Raw genomic sequence first — 24,199 nt, 5'->3', positions numbered from 1 at the left:
AGCAAACTACATATAATATTTTTCAACGTTAATCAATTAGAAGAAAATAAAAATTATTGTTTAGAGGTACAAAGAAAAGCATTTAGTAAACTGATAGGACCCCTGTTGAGAAGAAAGTGGTTATTGGTGATCGCTGTAGGGAAGTAACAGATTGTAGTATGTAGCATTTGGTGAACAATATCAATATAGTGGTTATAAAGCTGTAATTATCTTAGTAGAAGGAAAAAGGAACATGGAGAGCTAATATTATCTGAAGACCTTTCAGAACACTCTCTCTCACTCTCACTCTCACTGAGAGTGAGAGTGAGAGTGTGTCTCTCTTTCTCTGTGTGTGTGTTTGTGCATGCGTGCACTGGATATATGGTTGCTTACATAAGGTTATTCAATATTCCAGTAGCTTGTTTCTCAAATGTGTATTAGAAAAATAGCACGTGAAAAGTCTCAGAGTGCCTGTTTCAGTAATTTTTTTTTAAAATCGTTTGTCTTACAATAACAGATGGAAGAATTTTGATAAAATATGATATACTATATAAAGTTAAATTAACATTCTTTAGGAAATAAATAGTGAAATTTTATGTTATGAAATTTCAAAATTACAACCGTGGTACTCATATTTAAATTTTTGTAAATTAGTAAGTTAATACATTTTTTTGTTAAAAAATGAACATTTGTTTGTGAAAAAGGCATATTATTTTATAAAATTAGATTTTAAAGAGCTAAGTAACAAAGTGAATTGTTAGAATCAGAGAAACTGAAAATTAATATTGTCTGAAGAAATAACGCTTCTCAGACTGAAGATTTAAAAAAATAATATTTCATTACTTTTCTTTTAAACTTTTAAGTGCCTTTAAAATAAATGCAAAACAGCTTGAAATTATTATAGAATTAAAGCCAGGTGATTAGAATTCCTGTTACAATAGATTAACTATTAATATGTCATCAGTTGTATAAAAAAAGAATTATGACCACAGTGCATAATGACATAATTCAATAACATTAAACCCAAACGAGGTTGTTTCTTAGGGTTACCTAATTTTTCCTCAAAAGTTTTGAAAAATAAATGACACCAACATCTTTTAAAAATGGTACTACTCTTTTTTGATATTTTCAAATAACTTTATAATGATAAAAAATGGGTAAAGTCTTATTTTAGATTCCACGCTTTATCCTTAATTCTATGTTATTTCAATACTTCAATTTTTCAAACTGAAGAAAATATGAAAAAAATTACCAATTTGTAACTAATTTTTAATCTATCATGACTTCACACCTTTGTAAACCACACAAAATAACATGTCCTAAAAATGCTTTAAACCTTAAGTTTCTTGTTCCTACTCCATCAATCTGTTGACCGTTGTTCTTTGTAAGTCTTCATCAGTTTGATGAAGACTTACAAAGAATTATTCCTGTAGCATAATAACTTAAATCGACTACTAAAACTATATTACTGCCATATTTACAATGATTTTCTTTTAATTATAACTTTACATGACTTGCAATTCTATAATAATTTCATTAATTTTATTAGAAATTGAATTTTCAATGACTAACAACTGAAACAGATATTAAACATACAAATTCAACATTGCATTATTATAATAACACAAGAATAAATTCCTCCTGCTGGGAACACTGATACAGAATGACTGTCTCTTCTTTTAATTTTTGCCATGCTATTTGAATAGAATTGCAACAGGCATTTTTTTCATTTTTAAACGCAATTATTCCTAACTGAAGAACCTTGCTTGCAAAGTTTATTATAGAAAAACTGTAGGTCTAAACATCAAAATTGGACAAGGACAACACAAAACATTATTTATCGACCAATAGAAATATAATAAAAATATTTTGCGCAATTTTTAAAACATACCAAAAAGCACTTTAAAGGTATTGGTTAGTCCCATACGTTTTCCTTTCCTCTTTATTTTTAATATTAAGATGTTTACTATTGTTTTCTATAAATATAAACAAGTTTGTTATTATGTTGCTGGCATTACCACCTGTTTATATTTAGCTATGTTTAATATGTATTATTGTAATTAGTTATTCTTTAGATAAGGAACTATTCTAACAGTAACAACTACGATGATATGAACAGTAACATCAAGTAACAGTAACTTCAACATTTTTGAGTTCTGGTGATACAGTATGGTGATTCTAATAGTAACACCTATAAATATCACATATAAAACATGTAATTGTTAATAAAGAATATACTCGAAATATGACTAATTGTGTTCTTAATTAATATCCATGAATTAGTGTTATGATGTAAAAAAAGTTGAGTTGTGTGTTTCAACATCTTTTATTTTTGGTCCTGCGAGCCGGATATGTGAAAGTTTATTTTGATACTCCTTAATTTTAAATTATACAACTTTAAAGTCATATTATTCAAAGCTTCAACGATTTATAACAATAATACAGTGAAAGGAACCGATAAAGTTCCCAACTTTACTATGATTTGGGCAGTACGATAATGTATTAATTCATCAATGTCGTAATATTATTAATCTTTATTTAATTTTTAATATTAAGAATGTATATTACTTATTAGTTCTTAATCTATCATGGATGAGGAAAAATTGTTAAAGCAAAGTAAGACTATTAAGTCTGCCATTACAAGAACCTGTACATTTACTGATAAGTTTGATGTATCAAAGGAAGATACTTATGCCTTACAAATCAAGATTTGTAAGGAAGATTGTTTTACATGGAAAATATGTTATACAGTCACACCTTGAAACTGACTTTGATGATGTTAATGTTCCCTGATCCGATCGCATTCAAGTTGAAGATGATATATCCACCATTGAATGTAAGTTGCAATATCTTATTTACGTCAAAAAACGTCAAAATTATTATTATTATTATTATTTACGTCAAAATTATCTTAATAATAGTCAAGAAACAGTGAACCAAGAAGTTAATTTAAACTCAAGGATTAACCAAATCCAACTACAACCAATTAACTTAAAAATTTTTAAAAGCAATGTCTTTGATTGGCAGCATTACTATCACATATTTAATGATCTAATACATAATAGAATTGACTTGACAGATTTACAAAAATTGCATTATTATTAAGTGCTAGCCATTATTAAGAATTTGCCAATTACAAACGAAAATTACGTAATTTCACTTGAACTATTGAAAAGGAGATTTGATAATAAACATATAATTGCTTTCCATGACGCTGACCGCAGCTTAAATATAAATGCATTAAAAGAATAATCTTTGGGCACTTTCTCCAATTCTATTATTGAAGTATTATCTTATGTAAATGCTCTTGAGGTATTGCAAATACCAATTAATATTTTTGAATTTACTGTGGTTCAATTTTTAGTTTCAAAATTTGATTACAATACTTTTAAAAAGTGGAAGAAAAAATTATTAAAGAAAGAATTTCCCACATTTCAAGAGTTACTAGCGTTTCTTAAATCAAGATGGCAGATTCTTGAGAACACCAACCCAAATAGGTCAAACCTTCTAACATGGAAAACAACGCTAGGAGACAGCGTTACAACAATACATCCAAATCTTTCACTAAATGTCCTACTTCAAATACTAAACCTTTTAAGGGAAAAAATTTTAATGTTTATTAAAAATTTAATTTACAACAATATCTATTGTGTAATTCAAATCATAACTTACAATATTGTAAAGATTTTTTAAATCTATCTATTGATGATAGAAGAAACATTTTAAAACATAATTATTGTTGTTTTAATTCTTTGTCTAACGTCCATTTTGTTGATGAATGTCATTTTGCCATTGTATGTAACATTTGTTGTAGAAACATAATGCTCTTGTCCATATTCACTGGTGCAGTGATTCTAAATAATGGCAATATGTAATGCCACTGATGTTCATGTTATTCTCATGCATGTCAAATCTTAGTGGATTCAGGCAGTCAAGCAAATTTTTGTACACATGAATTTACTCAAATTCTAAGGCTTCCGCTTATGTAATGTAATCTTCCAATTATTGAAATAAATAATTCAGTTTCTCAATCTCAATACACTGTTGTGATCACATTGCATTTTCTATATATGGATTTATCATTTGTGGTACAATATGCTGATCTTTCAAATAAAACAGATTGCCTTCCCTCATACACCTTTGACATTTCACATCTTAAATTGCCTCATAATTTATTTCATGCTGATCTTAATTTTAATATTACAAATGGCATTGATATATTAATCAGAGTTCAATTTTACTTGAGTCTCATTCTCCCTGAGAAAATTATTCAATCTTTTAACAATTCTATTGTCCAAGAGACTAAACTAGGATATATAGTTAGCGGTTGTGTATCCCAGTTAATGTTAAGCACAATAATTCCACTACATCATTTCTCTCTCATAAAGATTCTATAGCTCTCACTAATACAATCGAGAATTTTGGAGGATTGAAGAAATTAATACTGATATTTCACTTAATGACAATTCCTTGTACAAAAAACATTTCCAGTTTAATTGACACAATATGATCAATGTACGAGGGTAAGTCAATTATTATCTGCAAATTAGTTATATTTTTGTTTATGTTGGTAGTAATGTCGTGTTGCATAGATGATGCATGCGTGGTTTAATTGTTGTTATGTCTGTGCAGGTTTGATGCTCTAAGTTAGTTCCATTATTACTGCCCTACCGTAAACCATGGCTGCTCTGCTTTCTGTTTGCACCAAAGAAGAGCAACCTTCAGTGATCTGTTTTTTGTGGTTGGAAGGTGTATCAGGGGTCGAAATTCATCGAAGACTTTGGTGCAGTACGAAAACAGTGTGTTGCCGCAACGGAGTGTCTACGAATGGATTGAAAAATTCAAAAATGGTCGCACCAGTGTTACGCATGACGAAGGAGCCGGACGACCGTTTACCGCCACAAATGAAGAAAACATTGACCATGCACGTGACATGGTTTTCTTAGACAGACGAGTAACTATTGATGAAGTGGCACATCATCTGCAAATTAGTCACGGTTCTGCCTACAAAATTATCCACAACAGACTTGGGTTTCATAAAGTCTGTGCAAGATGGGTCCCAAAACACAGTTGCATAGAGAAACACGTTTGGACATCTGCCAAAAACATTTGGTTCGCTATGGTAACAAATGGGACATCTTCTTAGGCAGAATCATGGTGACGAAACATGGATCCATCATTACAAGCCAGAGAGTAAACACCAGAGTATAGAATGGAAACATCCAAATTCGCCGTGCAAAAAAAGTTCAAGACCCAACAGTCCGCAGGAAAACTGATGCTTACGGTTTTTTGTGACTCCAAGGCCCAAAAAAGTAAAGGGGCATGACAATAAACAGTACACGTTACAGTGAGATGCTTACTGTCAAGCTGAAGCCTGGAATTCAAAGCAAACGCCAAGGACTGCTGTCGAAAGGTATTGTGTTGTTGCACAACAATGCCTGTCCACATACTGCTGCCTACACTGCTGAAACGCTCCAGAAATTAAACTTTAAAGTACTGGCTCGTATAGTCCTGATCTTGCCCCTTCTGTCTACCACTTCTTTGGTCCACTCAAAAAGGTATTAAGGGGCCATCGACTTACCTCGGACGAAACAGTGAAAGAAGAGGTGCACTCCTGGCTCGCAGCTCAACTGAAAACCTTCTTTTATGAGAGCATCAGGAAGCTTGTGGAACAATGGACCAAGTGAGTTGAAATGCAAGGAGACTATGTTGAAAAATGATATACATGTAAGTTTCCTATTTGTATTGCAATAAATTTATCACTACATTGCGGATAATAATTGACTTACCCTCGTAGTTTTGTGGTCTCATTACCACAGTGTGTTATCATATTATAAAATATGATAACATCCAATTAGGTGATTCCTTTGTTAATGCTAGGAATAGATTTTTGTATTTAGAAAAAAGGTTAAGCAATGATTCTAAGCTCAAAAGATATTATTCCACCTTCATCCAAAAATATTTAGATCTGGGTCACATATCATCACTTAACTACAATGACTTACTATTTAAATAAGCTAATGTGTGTTACTTACCCTACCACCCAGTATTTAAACCGTCTAGCCTAACTACTAAACTTTGAGTGGTTTTTGATGGTTCAGCTAAAACTTCTAATGGCCTATCGCTTAATGAAACTTTATTAGTCAGTCCAGTAGTCCAAAAAGATATATTTTCTATAATGATTAGATTTAAAACACATAATTATGTCATCACATCAGACATAACAAAAAAATGTATCAACAAGTTTTAGTCAAACCTAGTGATTCAAACTTACAACGTATACTATGGTGCAACTCTCCAGATCAGGAAATAAAACACTATGCACTATGTATGATAATTTATGGAACTGCTTACGCATCATACCTAGCCACACGATGTCTAATACAAATAGCAAAGGAGAATGAAATTAATTATCCACAAGCTTGTAACGCTATTCAAAACAACTTCTATATTGATGACATTATTACTGGCTCAAATAACTTAGTTGAAATTAATCAACTGAAAACTGACATTACTAAATTACTACAACAGTACAGTTTTTCATTAGATACTTGGTTTTCAAACAACTCTTTCAGTGGTTCCCTTGATCGTAATTACCCTACTCTGTCCAATCAAGAAAAATACATATGAATTTTAGGAATTCTTTGAAATAATACTTCAGAAAAATTAATTTATCAAGTCACTCACTCCAATAATTCTAACATCTATACAAAAAGAAATATCCTCTCAATCATAGCTAGTATATTCCATTCCACTAGGACTCACTGGTCCTATCATATTTTCTTATAAACATTTTATGCAATCATTATGGAAAATTAAAATCGATTGGGATATATCACCCAAAACAATACCATCTCAATGGCTGGCTCTATACAATCAGTTTCATTTAATTGAATCAATAAAAATAAGTAAATCTATAATTACTAATAATAATATTAAAGTTAGTCAGTTCAATTACATGATTTTTCTGATGCTTCCAAAAAGGGCTGCAGCTGTTGTATTTATATTCAAACATTATTTGTTGACAATACAATTTCATCTAATTTATTGTGTTCAAAATCAAAACTGGCCCCTCTAAAACAAATAATGTTACCAAGACTTGAACTATGTGGCTGTTTGTTATTCACTTACTTATTAATAAAGGTAACTAATGCATTAAAGATACATTTTAACGAGACACACTTCTATACTGATTCTATGGTTGCACTTTACTGGATTCATGGACAACCATCTATTTGGAAGATATTTATTAGCAATAGAGTATCAGTAATCCAACATAGTACTGCAAATGCTATTTGGTATTACGTCAAATCTTTAGATAATCCTGCTGATGTAATGTCTAGGGGTTGCCCTCCAAGCAAATTAATTGACATCTCATCTTAGTGGCATGCTCCCAGTTAGCTTTCACAAACTTCTTCCTATTGGCCAAATAATAATAATTTTACTTTTAATAATTGTGACACAAATCCAAAAGGCTTAGCAGAAAAATGCAAAACTATGTTATTGTCTTGTGTATATACCGTCATACCTGATTATACACAGAAATATTCATCTTTACACAAGCTATTCCACACATTTAACTTCTGTTTTAGATTCATTTATAATGCTAAGTCTAATCGGTTAGAACATCTGACATCTCATCTTAGTGGCATGCTCCCAGTTAGCTTTCACAAACTTCTTCCTATTGGCCAAATAATAATAATTTTACTTTTAATAATTGTGACACAAATCCAAAAGGCTTAGCAGAAAAATGCAAAACTATGTTATTGTCTTGTGTATATACCGTCATACCTGATTATACACAGAAATATTCATCTTTACACAAGCTATTCCACACATTTAACTTCTGTTTTAGATTCATTTATAATGCTAAGTCTAATCGGTTAGAACGAAATTCAGGTCTTTTAACTAAACAACACACTTACCTTTTTCTTGCAACAATCACAGTTTATTAATTTTGGTAATGAGATACATAGTGTTAAAAATAATCAAACTATTGTTAAACATAATAAACTTATTTCTCTGGTTCTATTCTTGGATAACTCAGGTTTACTATATGTAGGAGGCACACTGCAACATTCTTTATTATACTACCATGTAAAACAATTTATTACAATACAGCCAGATGCTAACATCAGACGACTAATAATTATGTCCAAACATTTATAGCTTCTATATGCTGGTACTCAGTTAACACATCATTCATTGCGTCAGAAGTATTGGATACTAAATGCCAAGAGAACTATTTCGTCAATCATTAATAAATGCTTGACTTGCTTTAAGTTTAATGCAAGAAATCAAACTCAACAACTTGATCAACTAACATGTTTTAGAGTAGTCCCTTCACGACCATTCTCTGCTTGTGCAGTGGATTATGGCAGTCCAATTATGATATGCTATGGTAGGCAGAGATCCAAGTCTTCACTTAAGCTTATATTGCACGGTTTATATGTCTTGCAACTAAAGCAATACATTTAGAACTAGTTTCTGACCTAACTTCACACTCATTTATTGCAGCCTTAAAAGATTCATATTACACAGAAGTATTCCTAATCAAATCTTCTATGACAGTGGTATTAACTTTGATTCTGCTAAAAATACTTATTTCAACTCTTTAAATCAGAAAATTTTAAATCAAACATTCATTCATTTTCAATAAAACAAGGTTGTAACTGGTCGTTCATTCTTCCTGCATCTCATTTTGGTGGCTGTGGGAAAGCACAATTAAAAGCGTCAAACATCACATGCATTGTGTTATTGGTCAAACGATTCTTAACTTTAAGGAATTAAATACAATTTTAACACAGATTAAGGCTTGCCTTATCTCCCATCCCTTATTCTCTGTTTCTACAGACAATAGAGATCCTGAGACTCTAACACCAGGACATTTTCTCACTGGGTCCCACTTACATCCTTGCCTGAGCCCAATTATTAGAAATTTGAAGTCAAGTTTAGGACGCTGGCAATTATTTTAGATTTTATTCAATCTATTTGGAAGTGTTGGTGTAAAGACTATCTGCATTATTTGCAGCAACAAAATAAATGGCATTTTCCCACATGAAATCTTGCTGTAGCTGATTTAGTTTTGATCACCAAGGAAGATTCCATTCTCAAATTCAATAAGAAAGATTCCATTTCTCAAACAAATTCAATAAGAAAGAACGTTCAAAACCCTTTATAAATGTAAATTTAAATGGCTGAATCGGTTTTCAAACAATCATCAGTGTATTATGAAGTATTAGTAAAAAAAGTTATTTAAAAATAATTATTAGTACAGTTATTTAATGATAAATTTATATCATTAATATTAATGAAAATATAAGTTAAAAAAAATGTATTATTAACACAAAGACAAATAACTACCGGTTTTTAATGAGGACCTACCGAGTTATTTTTTCAGGAATGTTTATATTTCAAGATCAACTATGGATCTATCTTTCCTCATTCGACCGAGTTGCTCTGTCTAATGTTCTATATTGAAGAGAATCCTCATTTGTATTATTATTTTATATAATAATAATAATAATATATATTTATGTGAATTATTATTAATAATAATTCACAAGTAGATATTTATAAAAATAAAAATTACTCTTATGATAAAATTATTGTTTTAAGTCTTTAAATTGTGATTTTAAATGCGAATACTTTTATGTAATTATTAATATTGATTATAACAGTTTGCAAGCTTTACTCGATACTACTATTTACGTCTTATTTAGAGAGAAATAAAAAAACAGTTATTTTATGCAACATTTTTTTCTACTTAATTTACAACTACATTAACAAAATGATCAGTAAAAGTGATGAAAGATGAGATGACATGAAATGGGATGTAAAAACAACACAGCCGTGAGGCTACTATGAGATGTAAGAAAAAGAGTTAAAATTAATTACATAAATAAAAAGAATGGAAAAAGGTAAATAAAAAAGAATTGGCTAATAAAAGTCTTTTAACACCTTAAAGTAAATAACTATTCCATTTTCTATGTAGCTGCCTTTGGGGGATTTACCGGAAGCTAGTGCGTATTTAGTTTGCATATAAGTGGATTGCAAAGGTTTTGTTTGGTATAAACTCAAAGGAAGGTATCATTAAAGTACGGAACTTGCAAATCATTGTGAAACGTTACCAAAGGCTTCTTCACCTATCATTACTAAACATTTTGATCAGATTGGTTGTAGTTTGGCTACTGTAGAAGACTAAAAATTTAGAAACCATACATTCTTACTGATCTTGTACACAATCAGTTTTAAAATGTAATTTTCCAATGGCAATCATTTGCGATGTAAGTAAATAATTTTTTTTACCTATTTTCTAATTTTATGTCAAAGTGTGCACTCCACTTAGGTGTCTGTCAATATGTAAAAGAAGGTAACAAATGAAATTTACCAATCATAGAAATTGATGAGCCATATTAACAGTGGTAGCACACTATTTATAATATTTCCTTCCTTAAGTGCAATAATATACTCATTACTTTTTTTATTGTTGATTATATATGATCAGCTTTCTGTGTTGTCATATTAGTATTACCATTTATTTAATTTATTCAAATCAATGTGATAATTGAAATTATTGTATTAAGAAATTCTTGATAATTTTTTACAGTGGTTACTAACAATTATTGGAAGTAGAGGCTTTCTCTTTTAGATCAGCTGTTGGAATTATTGGTGGCATACTAAGGAAAATGAATCGCTTGGATAGAGGAATCGATTCTGACGCCAAGATTGTTTTGTTTGATCAGTTACTTGTAATGGCACGCTGGACGCTTTTTAATTCCAGCTGTTTGAAAATAGTTCTATTATATAACAACATTTGTTTCTGATATTTCTATTTCTCACCTCAAACAATAAAATCTCATTGAAAAAATAATATAATTAATAATTAATTTATATAGTTTTTAAGAAATAACTGAATTAACTAAATAAATTTATATGAACTTACAATATATTAAAAACAAAATTAAACACAACTAACTGTTAATTGTAAGAAAATTAACAGAGCACAAATAGACAAATGCACACGCTGTTAATCCCATCTGATCTTCCATGCATAAAATAACAAAATATGCGTTAATTACAGGAGTAATGGTTTTCAGAAGTTTATTCATAGTCTAGATTAATACTTTTATTTGGAGTATAGTTTCATTTTTAAATAGTCTTTTTGTATTATACCCCAAGTTTTGCTTTTTCCTTTGTTATTTTTTTGTTGGCGCTGATGAAAGTTTTACCAAGGAAAGTTTTTTTTTTTGTAAATATGAAATAACATGTAGTAACGAATGCTGATTTTATCTTCATTATCACAATATCTGTTTTCACTAAGATACAAATGTAAAATTAACTTGATTGAAGATTGAATTGAATTCCAACAAGTTACATTGTAATAAGTTTTAAAAGGCTTGTAATAAAATTTTAGAACTTTTAATTATTTAATGATATTAGTAATAATTTTAAATAATATCTCGTATCTCATATATAAAAAATTAATGATTTTGTAAGTTACATTTCTACCATTCAATTATCGCTAGTAGTATATCTGTGTATAAAGATATTTGTAAAATATTGAAAAAATTATACATCTTAATATGTAATACAACATCAACCAGTTAAATCACAATTATGGAACAGACATCACTACACATCTTGCAGTATGAAGAAAATGCAGATATATATTTATCCTTATCATACATATTTGATCTTCATGCACACGATACAGAAACAATCTGAACATCTTTATGTATCTAATTACAAAGACTTGGAAATATGATGAGGGCATCTACAGGAATAGATATAGTCAATCAAATTCATAGGTAGACTGTTAGATCTTTTTAAAGAAAAATATCATATTTTCTGCTATAAACAAAAACTAATGGATTCATTCATACTAATATTTTATTAATGATAACACGTTATTATCAGTACTCCGTTGCAAATTTTTTTTAGGAGTAACAATATCTATGCCTCTTGAGAAATAAGGATCTAAGTAAACCCCTTCCTCCTTTATGATTTCAGTTTCTACTACCAGGATCTTTTTTTTGAAAACGTTAACAGTCGTCCATTACTGTTATTGTTATAGTCGCCGCTCATAATTTTATGAATCAGAATCTTTAATAAAAGATGGGCGTAACATATTACACTCATTCACTGCTTCATTAAAAACAAGATACAATTTCTCTATATAATAAACGTAGAAAAGAAAATGGCTATAAATAGAAACATACCTTTCTTGCATTTATTGGTGTAAGATAATATTCAAGAAATACTCCGGTTTTTTTTTTAAGAAATCTAAATAAATTTCTAACAAACACCTCTAATTAAGCTAAACAATCTATAGAAATTGTTCTGGAGAAAATTTTCTTGAGCATTTTGAAACTTTTCCTTGAGGTTCCTTCTACATTGGTTATTTCCATTTCCAAGTATAGGACGATCAGGTAATCAGAAGAGCTTCTCAAGCAACATGCAACAGCATTGGTCGGAGAAAAATCATCATCCCTCAGGTGCATATCAGCTTTCCTAAGAGACTCCTTCTGAACAATTTCATTACTCATTGCAAAACAGTTCTTACTGAGAACTGGAGGGGTTGGACCAAAAAGAGATTGATTAATGAAACGAGATGAGCACAAGAGTTTCTGAATGTTGGTATTTTTGTGTGTGATATTATTGTAAGGATAGTTTACACTCTGATGCCTTTACCTAAGTATAGCGGATCGAATTTTCAGAGCAACACCATGAGTACTTCTACCTTGAAACTGAAGCTGCGATCAGTGATGTTTTGAGAGTAGAATGTGCGTCGGAACCCAACTAGATGATGTACGTACTTCGCCAGGATATTGGCCGAGTCTTGTTTCAGTAAGTATCTTTTAAAAGTACGATGGCCTCTATCTCCCTACACCATACCTTTATTTTTAGAATTTTTAATTCATTCAGTTAAAAATATGATAACGCACCTCACCGGGTTGGTCTAGTGGTAAACTCGTCGTCGTAAATCAGCTGATTTCGAAGTCGATGTTCTCAGGTTCAAATACTAATAAAGGTAGTTTATTAGTTTATTGTTACTTTTATTCGGATTTGAAAACTAGATCGTGGATACCGGTGTTCTTCTGGGTGTTGGGTTTCAATTAACCACACATCTCAAGAGTAGTTGACCTGAGTTTTTTCAAGACTACAACTTTACCGGTACAGTTACATTACACCGATAAGTCGCTAATGACTTTAATTGTTGATGCGACTATAAATAAAAGTATTAAAAAGAAAAAGTTAAAAATATGATAAATAAATGATAAATTGATAAACTGATTGATTGATTGCTTATTTTATCAAATGTTTAATATTTTTTGTTTATAGAAGATAAAATTAAACATATTTTAATTGAAAATAAATATTAACGATTCAACAAAACTTTTCAGTTAAATTATTGACTGAACGACGTATTACCCCACGATAATGATGGCGCTGGTATAAGTCAATTGACTTTTTATAGAACCTGAAATATTGCTAATTTACAATTTATTATTATATTTTTTCAAAAATAAAGAACACAAAGATAAGGTTACCTTTTAACCGAGAACAAGTATATGTTCCGGGAACAACATTTTACCCGTTAAAAGTATGTTGCACTGATAAAAATACTGAAAAACGTTGGTATAAATTCCAGAAATTTGTTTTCGAGTTAAAATTTCCTGCTTTATCTCTAATCTAGCGTTAAAAAGAAGTATACAGAAATTTTTAGTACAAAACCTTTGGAGAAAATTTGTGGTTTTTAAATTTCTTACTATCAAAAATTATTTTAAAATTTAACCCAGAAATACATCTCCAGTAGCTATCGAAATAATTATATTAACCTCACTCAAAATAACACAGTTCCGCATCGCTTTTAATATCATTCGCATTAATCATATAAATAAAAATTATTTTTACGAATATCTGTACGCTATTTCACCAATTTTTTAACATTTTTTTCAAAACTAATAGATTAATTGCTTATTTTATCAAATTTTTAACATTTTTAGATTATAGAAGATAAAAATAAACATATTTTAATGAAAAATAAATAAATATTAACGATTGATCAAAACTTATTATGAAATTTAAAAGAATAAAAATTTTAATATAAATTTTTGAAACATTAAAATGTATTACTTATTGAAGTTTTTTGTATTAAATACTTGTTGATTTGTATATTTTTTAAAGTAAATTTTATTTTCAAACGATGAATACTGAAAATTTTATTTCTAAGTTTATTTATTTTGATTGCGATTTATTAAATTTATTGATAAACATTGCAACAAATAAAATGAAAAAAATAAATAATTGGACTAATGGAAAACTTAATTTATAAAATGTAAACATTAAAAAGAAATTTCATAAAAAAAAAATTGTAATTAAAAAGTTGTTTTTTTTGTGTGTGTGTATATATAAATAATATATATATTTTACCTAGTAATTTTATATACAGAAGAATAACTAATTATAGTTTTAATTGATCATAATTATTAATCGAAATATTAGACAAAATCTTCACATTCCTTATTTTAAGACGTAGAGTTAATAACAATAAAAAAACTACGACGTTCTCATTAATTTGTCTTAGTACTGCCCACATGAAAAACATTTAATCCATTACAAAAGGTTTTAAAAAGAACAATATGAAAAGAAAGGAATGTCATCGAAGCTAACTTTACCCGACAAGCTAACTTTAAAGTTACGTTTGTCGAAACCACTGTCGCTGTCACGCACGTATACCAAGATTAATTAAATACTTGATAAAGTTCTCCATTCTATATTATTTAAACAGTTTTTAATTGCATTTAGATGTGGTGATGTATATTAATGGAGCTAAACAAGTGATTCGTGTGGATGTACCGTTTGCTTACTGCTTGGTACGCCAAAACGATATTTTGCTGCTAAAGTCTAAATCAAGTACATTGTTTCACACCACGTAAGGATAGATCCACAATTTTCTAGTAGTTTCATAATATTATAATTGTCAATCCTCTGACTTCTGCTGTTGTAATAAGGAACGACAGAGGTTTGTCGACAGAGAACTTTTCTTCAACTTCTCGCAGAAAAGTACGGTATTACATTCAGTCACACGGTGGGTTTGGGGAGTGAAATTGAATTTTCTTTGAGGTATTTCTTTGAGGTTTTGAGGTATAAGGAATACGAAAATGCCACTCACTGAAAATTTGTCATTCTCTAATACATACATACATAGGCCTACGCATACAATTTGAGCCTCGAAAATCAACAAAACTACTGGATCAATTTAATTGAAATTCATATATGCTGTAGTATTGTATCTGAAGTTGTGCTATGAAAATTGGTTGAGTCGTTCTTCAGTTACGCTCAATATAAGGTCGACAATAAATGTATTTAACTTGGTTTGAGATTATGTTGATTTATAATAATGTACCTCCTTTTCATACGCGCTAATGCTCCGAGTCATAGTGGTGAGTTAGTGGAAACTTGATTGTGTGCAGGATCTACTCGTTAATCGAACGTAGGAGTGCACACTCGTATGTAGTGCGTTTTAAGCTGAAAATAAGTGCATTTCTGACTGCGAAATAGTTGGGCCATCGGAAATGGAAAGTTCTGCTCAAGAGATTTTTAAATTTTTTATGGATTAATATTTCAATTATACATTTATTAGTCTAACATTTTCTTGTTTTTATTTTTTTTAAATTTATTAAATAAATTTGGTCTTAATATTGATCGAAAAATATATTTACATTTTTATAGTTACAGTTTAGAAGTACATACGAAATATCATTATTCTGAGGTCAATTTACTAGCCCGTGCTTAAGATCAAGGCGACACCCTTTGCTAATTCTGTTTGTTTTTCTATAATCACGGGTTCGGAAAAAATCTGATGAATGATTGAGTATTTTGTACTTTTAACTACACAGTTTTATTATACATGATAATTCTATTGAATAATAATTCTAATTTAATGTTATAAATTCTAATCAATTCATAATTGTAAGAAACATTCTTTATAATATCCGTGAGGAAAATTGTTTTTGAAAAATAATAAACCTTGTTTACAGTTTACATTTTTATATTCACCCTGTTTGTTTTCAAATCATCACTTAATAAAATTCTAATAGACAGAAAACTTAAAATCTAAAATTATTTTTTCTTTTAAAATTCTAAACGTTAACATTTTTGCTTTGATTATTTATCTTTCTCTAAATGAAGGGATGTTATATTAATTTCTCAAAAATCATCTCTGTGAAAGTGAGAAAATGTTATACGCCTTTTAAAATAAATATTGTTTGTTCAAGGTCAAATAATTTCACTTTTGCATTTGCTTCCTTACCTCTACAAATACCCATACCTCAGAGTTGAATTTTGTGCGAATTTATAACTTTTCATTTGTTTAACCAATTTAACAAATTAAAAATTTTAACAATTTTTTTTTCATAAAGTTTTTTTAGCAAAAAAATTAATAAATAGATTCCACCTGATTATTTTTTTTTTTGGCAAGAAGTATAATTACCTGTGTGATTTACAAAGACGGTTTCACAATAATAAATGGTGATCTTTTAAATTAACAGTTAGTAATAAATAAGGCCGGTCTCCGTGGCGCAACTGGTAGCGTCACGGCTTTTCATCCGGAGGTCCCGGGATCGAATCCCGGTCAGGCATGGCATTTTCACCCACGCTACAAATCATTCATCTCTTCCTCTGAAGCAATACTTAACGGTGATCCCGGAGATTAAACAAAAAAACAAAAAGTAATAAATAAGAGGACAACAATTTCTGAAGTTTTTATGTTAGGTGTTTTAAAATGACATTTCATTAAGTGAAAGATAATTCGGAAGTTTTAAATTCAAAAAAACATTTAAAAGATTATCATTTTTTATAAAACCAATTCTGGATCATTATTACTACTATGGACTTTTATTATTAAAAAAGCAGGGTCTTTTAATGTATTAGTTTCTTAAACAATAATGCCCCAATGACTATTTTTTTTTGTTCCACTAATGTGATGTACGTCAAAATGTAAAGAGGAACTCTATGAAATTCAACAAACAATCATTTTAAATGGCTAACGTAGAATAACGAAACATTCGAAATACTGATAAGTTCATTGATTTACAAAAATTACAAGAAAACTGTAATTACTTAACTGCAACACCACCGTTTAGCGGATTGTTAGATTATAGTTTAATTATTAGTATCATCTGTATAACGTACAACAAACTCCAACCATCATCTATTACTGAGAGAAAAAGAGTTGGCTGCAATTAAAAGAAGACTGTAACAGGAGAAAAATGCTCGTTGAAATACTAGTGGAAAAGGAAGAATTGGTTAATGATAAATCCATACTCAATTTGATCTGAATTTGAAACAGTTCTGAAATTTTAAACGAGAATAAAGTACTAAAAATTGACGGTCTATCGTCTGAATCGCTATGTTATGTGAGAGAAGTAGAACAGAAACTTGGGAGCGATAAATCGGAGAACTATTGCATCAGTTTAATGTCTCAATGAATGAGAAGAGTCAATGGGATAGTTTGTAGGTAAATAGAGAACACGATGGAAGGTGTATTAGATGATACCAGATCGGTTTCAGAAAAAGTATAAGTACAAGAAAGACTCTTTTGGTTCTCAGTTAATTTCAGTCAATAGATTTAAGGAGAATAAACCGTTATTTTATCTAAGCATATACGACATTTAGTGGGTTAAGAAAAGGGATTTTATATACACAGTGGAACAAAATTAAAAAAAAAAAATTACATCCATTGGAAATAGTAGTTATTTCTCTCTTAAAAATCGGTTGATATTTGCAAAAGGAGATGAAGAAAGGTAATTTCTGATTCAGGAACGAAAGAGGCAAGGATGTCTGTCTTCTGTCCAGTTGCTTTTTAACTTGTGTTTAAAAAAGGCAATACAGAAATTGAAGGAACAGTTTTAAAACGGATTAACTATCCAGGAATACATATTAAAAACTCTCCCGGTAGCATTGTTATTTTGACAAAAAATATAAATGGGATTAAAACATTTTGAATGTCTTCAATTCATTGCTAAGAAAGAAAACGACTTGAAAACAAGAGTAAAACAAAGGTAATAAAACGAGAGGACAGAAAAGAGAATGCTGAGGAATTTAATATTAAGGTAGAGGAACAAGACAAGGTAATTTGGTAATGATTGTGTGTGTGAAAAACTAAAATTGTAAAGGAAGACAAATATTTCATCAGTAAAACAAATAATTGAAGATATAAATATTGAGGCTAACTGATTAGTACAAAACGTAAAGGAAAGAGAGTAGCATCAGAGCAGTCAACAATCTGATGACTCTAGCAAGTTATCAATCAAGAATGTTTAAAACGACTTTTAAATTAGATTTCTTTATTTATATAAGTAGCCTGATAATTTTTCAGTAATATTTTTTACGTTAATTCATTCGAGAAAATATTTATCCGATGAATATAACCTAACTTTTAATCGAACTAAACATAAATTTAAAAAAAAATCTGATGTGAACATTACACAACTTCCTTGTACACCTATTAAATTACATATACACATTTTTTGCTACGCTTAATTTAAACTTATTTCATTTTAAAGTGAGAACCGATCCTTCAATTGTTAAAATAAAGTGGGCAGTTACACAACTGCTGAAACTAGAGAACGTGTACACAAATTAATATCGGAAGAATTATATCAAACCAAAGAGCGATTAACTGATTGGCAACAAAAAACAAATAAACGAAATGATGATCAACTCCGACTTAGGGATAATATTGTCCCTAAGTCTCCCTTATCTCCCTTATCTCCCTTATCTCCCTTATCAGAGGAGTAATGAACTAAAAGATAAGATATTTTTTTGCAATTTCTTAAAGATGTATCCTCAATGTATATGTTGTTCTTGTGAGTGTCTAATTTTCAGTCGCTCTGTAATTAACTTCAATGTAGATAAAATTAAACAAAAATTCCAGAATATTTAAATAGAATTAAACATAAATTAAACTAGAAAATCCAAAAATTATACGATCCTAAATTATAATTTTTAATTAGTATTAAATAATCAGATGTTTCACCAAATCTATTATATATACACATATGTAATAATAATTAATGCCTATTAAACTACATACACACATTTTTAAAAGAACATAAAATTTTATTTCACTAATAACTTCTGATTTTTTTTCTTTTTTTTATTGTAAAAAAATTTTACAGTCACGTTAATTATTAATATATTTAAATTAAAAAAAAAGTTTAAAAAAAAAATTAAAAAAAGAAAGGAAATGAAATCTGATTCGAGCCGGTGTCTTCCCCTTCTAAGAACCAAATATTTTATTAATTAAAGTCTTATTTGGCTATAACTCTGAAACCAATGAAAATAAGTACCATTTCTCTCAAATCTCTCAATGAGGGCTTATTACTGCAGTTAAAAAAGTCCAAAATCCAAATTATTTCGGATTTTGGCCTTTTTTGGACACTTTGATTCAGTCGATTGCAATTAAAAAGGGAGATGCACAACTAGATGTTACAATAGTCCTAAATCCAAAATTTCAACTTCCTACGGCTAATCGTTTTTGAGTTATATGAAATATACGTACGTACAGACGTCACACCGAAACCAGTCAAAATGGGTTCAAGGGTAGTCAAAATGGATATTTCCGTTGAAATCTGAAAACTGAACTTTTTCGCGATCACAATACTTCCTTTACTTCGTACAAGAAATAAATAAATGAACGTTGAAAGTGAAAAGCAATAGAACGGAAAAATTATTCAGTAAACCTGCTCTTAAGTTTATGCGATTAAGTTAGATAGACGACGGAATAAAACGTCAATCTAACTGATAACAACCCATTATCTTGTCATGTAACATTGGTAAATATAAAACTAATATAATCAATTTAAAATATTAAAAATAATTTTGGCTAACACAGAAGAGATTTTAAGATTTTTCGTCTACATTTAATCGATTTTTTAAATAATCTAGCAAGTCCTTCTCTTAACTTCACTAAAAGATAATAATTAAAATTAAAAAAAATGAAAATGACAAAATAAAATTGAGTAAAGTTTTTGATTTTTTTTTAGATCAGGGCATAATCTCCTTTTAGAATTCATTTTAAAAACTATTGTGGTGCGAATTTTTAACTAAATTTTTTTTTTATGAATATAAAGTGTTTGATACAAAATATTAGTAATTTTGTTTTTATAAATATGGACCTTAATATTCAGTGCAAATAAAAAATTATCTTTTAAAATAATTCATTTTTATGAACGCTGTTCATAAATGATGTTTGATTACAAAAATATACGATCCGATAATAAAGATTTCATACTGAAGAAAACGTCACAGAAATTGAAAATGTTTTTGCTGTTTAAATAAAAAATGTTCGATTACATATGTGAAGATTTTCAATTTATTCCCTGGATGGTCTTATCGGTAATTTAAGTAACATTTGTCATTTTTAAACACTGTAAACCCTCACTGATAATCCTCAAAAAAATATTCACGACTTTTTTCCAAGAAACAACTTTTATGGTAAATCTACATACATTCTATTTGTATAGTAAGGAAATTAAAAAAAAAACTTTTACTGATGCCCTTTGCATTATCCACTTAGGGTACGTACACCGGGCTGAAATATTAAAGGCACACGAAATTTGAACCAAACGTATTCTTACAATTATAATTGCGCTTTCAAATAAATATAATTATTTTTATAAATAGTTAAAATAACTTGTTTATTATGTTTTAGAAAACAGACATTCTTAAGGCTAACGGTTCTTGCAGCCAATCTCTTCAAATGTAAGGGAAAAGATTATTCTTTTTCCAAGTCTAACTCTGTTTTCAAGTCCCTATTTTGATGACCCGTTATCAAATTTTACTTACAAGAGTTAATAATTTACTAATCGATAAGTTTTTTCGGAACACTACAGCACGTAAACAGAAAAAAGAAGAATTAGGTGCGCCTCCCTCCCGCACCAAAAGTCGTGATTTTGATCCGCTCCTGTATTCATTGAGTGCTTGATTTCACGGGTTAGCCCATTAAATAAAATATTGTTTTACTTAAATTCAACTTGCTTTAGATCCCTCTAAAACTTGCATCAGTTTTGTTTACGCTCAACAGACAAATATCTCTGTGTTTTCGGGATTGAGTTAAGGATCCTGTCAGCTGTAGCTGTGTATATTTATTTATGAGTATTTCAGAAGTTATCGTGAATGTTTTTTCCCGATATTTATCAAAGTATTCAGTTTACTAATTTTGTTAAATTTTTTTACTACTCTTTAGAAGTGCACTATTTTCATTTCCTACTTTACAAATTACAAAAATGGGAAGAGTTAAAAAAAATTCACAACGATAGAAATAAAGAAATTCAGAAAATTCACAACGATGGAAAAAATCCGTCGACCGAAATCGTCACGTAACGCAATAACTTAGACAGATCTAAGAAACTTAGAATACTAACTAGCGTATATAAATAATTTTTTGTTAGAATTATTTTAATGTCTACATAAAAGAAAACATATTAAACTATTAGTAAGATACGTACCACAAGTTAAGAGGTGAAAAATTTCTGTTTCAATTCTTATCGACGTATTTCAAACAGTAACGTTCGAGATATTAGGTTATATTAATCCAATTTTCTATAAGTAACATTGTTTTAATAAAGGCTTAAGACAGCCTCCAGAAATGTATTTTACTAATACAACTTGTGGGATTAATATAATCATTTCGCAGAAAAAGACTGTGTTTTATTACAAGTCTTGAGACGCGAACATAATATGAATTATGTGGAAGTTTATTATTAATTACTGCGATTCTATTTCAGATTTCTTAAAGAAAATTTAACATGTAATTAAATACAAATAATTAATTCTGAGAAGAAAAATAAAAAACTTTGAAGAGTAGACACAACGTGATTCGTGTGACCGCGTGACAAGGACACTAAAATAATTTATCTCATTAAGAGATTAATAAATAAAATTACCGTGTCTACTTAATAACTACCTCAATTTCTCAGATGGTTTCTTTATTCATTTTATTTATACATTAAAATATTCTATTTTATTGTATATAATTTAATATATATATATATAGATTACATCTTACACTACACGTTGTTGTGTGTTGTGGGCAAGCGCGTTTGATTGGAGCAGTTCGTGATGGCAGCTCATGAAGTAGCAGTGAAACCATGACCTTGTAAATTAATACATGACCGTAATTTGTACTTCTTAGGAACAAATTAAAAGAAATCAAATAATAATCACGATTACAAACTCAAAATCATGACAAAAAAACTTTTTCTGCGTTTTACAATGTTATTTAATTCATAACATCGATCATTACGTGAACAATTTTAACAAAATATATTAACATTTTCATTTATGAAATATTATGTGATCGTTCAAACAAATAAATTGCAATTAATGGAAAACTTTAAATTTAGAAGTTTAACAGATTTTTCTGTCGCAGTTAACTAATCGGATTATTTATTATATTTGTCGGAAAGATTACTTATATCAAATAATCTGAGATTTTAACTTACGTTCAATTCACGGACTGGGTAAAAAATGGATCAATTCTAACATGGGATGTATATGATCACCATTACCACCAGTTAAAATCTGTGTACCCTTAAACACACAGCGTAAAAGTTGTACAAATATAAGTTTCTGAATTAACATGTGTACGTATTTTTATTCAGAAAGATTTCAACAAACACTGATATATATCCTGAATTACGCTATTTATAGTTCAACTATTACTGATTAAAAAATTTTTTGGCTTTTTTTAATTTTGTAACAAAGAAAAACGATTTTTATGTACTCTTTAAGATATCTCCTTTCTATAGAAAGATAATTTATATTTATCTGAAATCTTTTTCTAACGATCGTACTTTTTTAAATATATTGTGTATCCACGCATTCGGGTTCATACATAATTTAGGGGCATATGATTCGCTAAAAACTTATTTACTTTTTCAACTTCTCTTTTATCTTTATATCTGTATTTCTTAACTTTGTAATTTAAGAATTTTTTTTTTCATTTGGTAATGAAAGTAATTTTTTCAGGGTATTTAATATTTAAATACAAATATGTTGATACTTTATGTAATAATGTTACCTGAGATATATTTGTACACATAAATCTGAACCACGAAACCGCGAAGGTATTGGTTTATCACCATTTTAAAATCTGTTTTAAACAATTTGACAAAATGTTTATTTTTTATTCGTAACCAAACGGTTTTAAGTTTAACCCATTAATATTACAACAAATAATCAAAGTATAGTTTACATAACAAAATTTTGGTAATTTATTTACAATTTGCATATTTTTAAAAAATAAAAACGCTTATCCGAAGTCTCTAGGAATTGTAATTTTAATGATAATTTTTTCGTAATTATAACCTTCATGATTTAGGCGTGATGTCCATAGCAAACATTTTCTCATAATGCTAGTTTTCTCTCTCACCTTATATTAATGAGAATAAAAACTCAGCCGTAAACATTTTCAGACTGATGTGTGAAATTACATCGACCTATTTTCATGTCACACGGGATGCAAAAGTTATTAGGTTATTAGTCATAACGCACAAATTTCATAGCAAACGATAAAATGATTTGTAACAATTTTGTTCGAAATAGTCCGGAAAAAAAAACTCTGTAGAATAGAAATATAAACGCAAGTTTACTGATGACAAAGTCAAGATAGAGTGAAATCGTTCAGTAGCCTTTAATTTGGGTGCATTAAGCAATAATATGATAATATTTGGAAAATATTACGGTCAACTCTAGATGGAACGTTTAATTTCAAAGAATAATTGCCAAAAACAGCTGTTCAATTTAGAAATAAGATTTTGCAGAAAACTATGCAGTCCTACATGGAGTTTCTGGATCCCTGCCGACTATCGAATTTGGAACGGTTTTATCTTGAAATGGAGAAGGGCTTAGATTAAAATAGGACAGATTGATGGCGTATATATTAAACTCGTTGAACCCCGTTGAACGGAACTATACGCATCACATCAGGAACAAACGAAGGTCGATTTTCTGACTATCCCTGCACGTACAAATAGAATTATTATATATGTGACAGAAGAGCGCATCTATAAGAGAGAATAACAAATTCATCTCATCTCTTCTTTTTGGTTCACAGTAGAAACGTCCGGCATCAAGGAAAACAGACTCGCTCCCAGCACCCACCTCATACAAGTTCATAAAACGTTAGTGGAATGGTTTTGACAAAAGT

At 29.3% G+C, this 24,199-nt stretch overlaps 1 protein-coding gene across 3 annotated transcripts in view; it reads right to left on the bottom strand.

The window, feature by feature from the left end:
• The window catches only part of LOC142330866 (uncharacterized), a 177,390-nt gene that overhangs the window by 86,380 nt on the left and 66,811 nt on the right, over nucleotides 1-24,199 (bottom strand). Inside the window, exon 1 of one of the 3 annotated variants that reach the window (XM_075376342.1) lies at nucleotides 21,498-21,656. The exons of the other annotated variants lie outside the window; for them this stretch is intronic. The gene's annotated coding sequence lies outside the window, so the exon portion shown is untranslated. Of the gene's footprint in view, nucleotides 1-21,497; nucleotides 21,657-24,199 lie in introns of those variants that run through there. 3 annotated transcript variants of the gene reach the window in all.

Source organism: Lycorma delicatula, chromosome 1 (assembly GCF_047948215.1).
Source record: "Lycorma delicatula isolate Av1 chromosome 1, ASM4794821v1, whole genome shotgun sequence".
NCBI classification, from domain to species: Eukaryota; Metazoa; Arthropoda; class Insecta; order Hemiptera; family Fulgoridae; genus Lycorma; species Lycorma delicatula.
The sequence above is the reverse complement of the archived record's forward strand: the minus strand, read 5'-3'. Positions and strand labels throughout refer to the sequence as shown.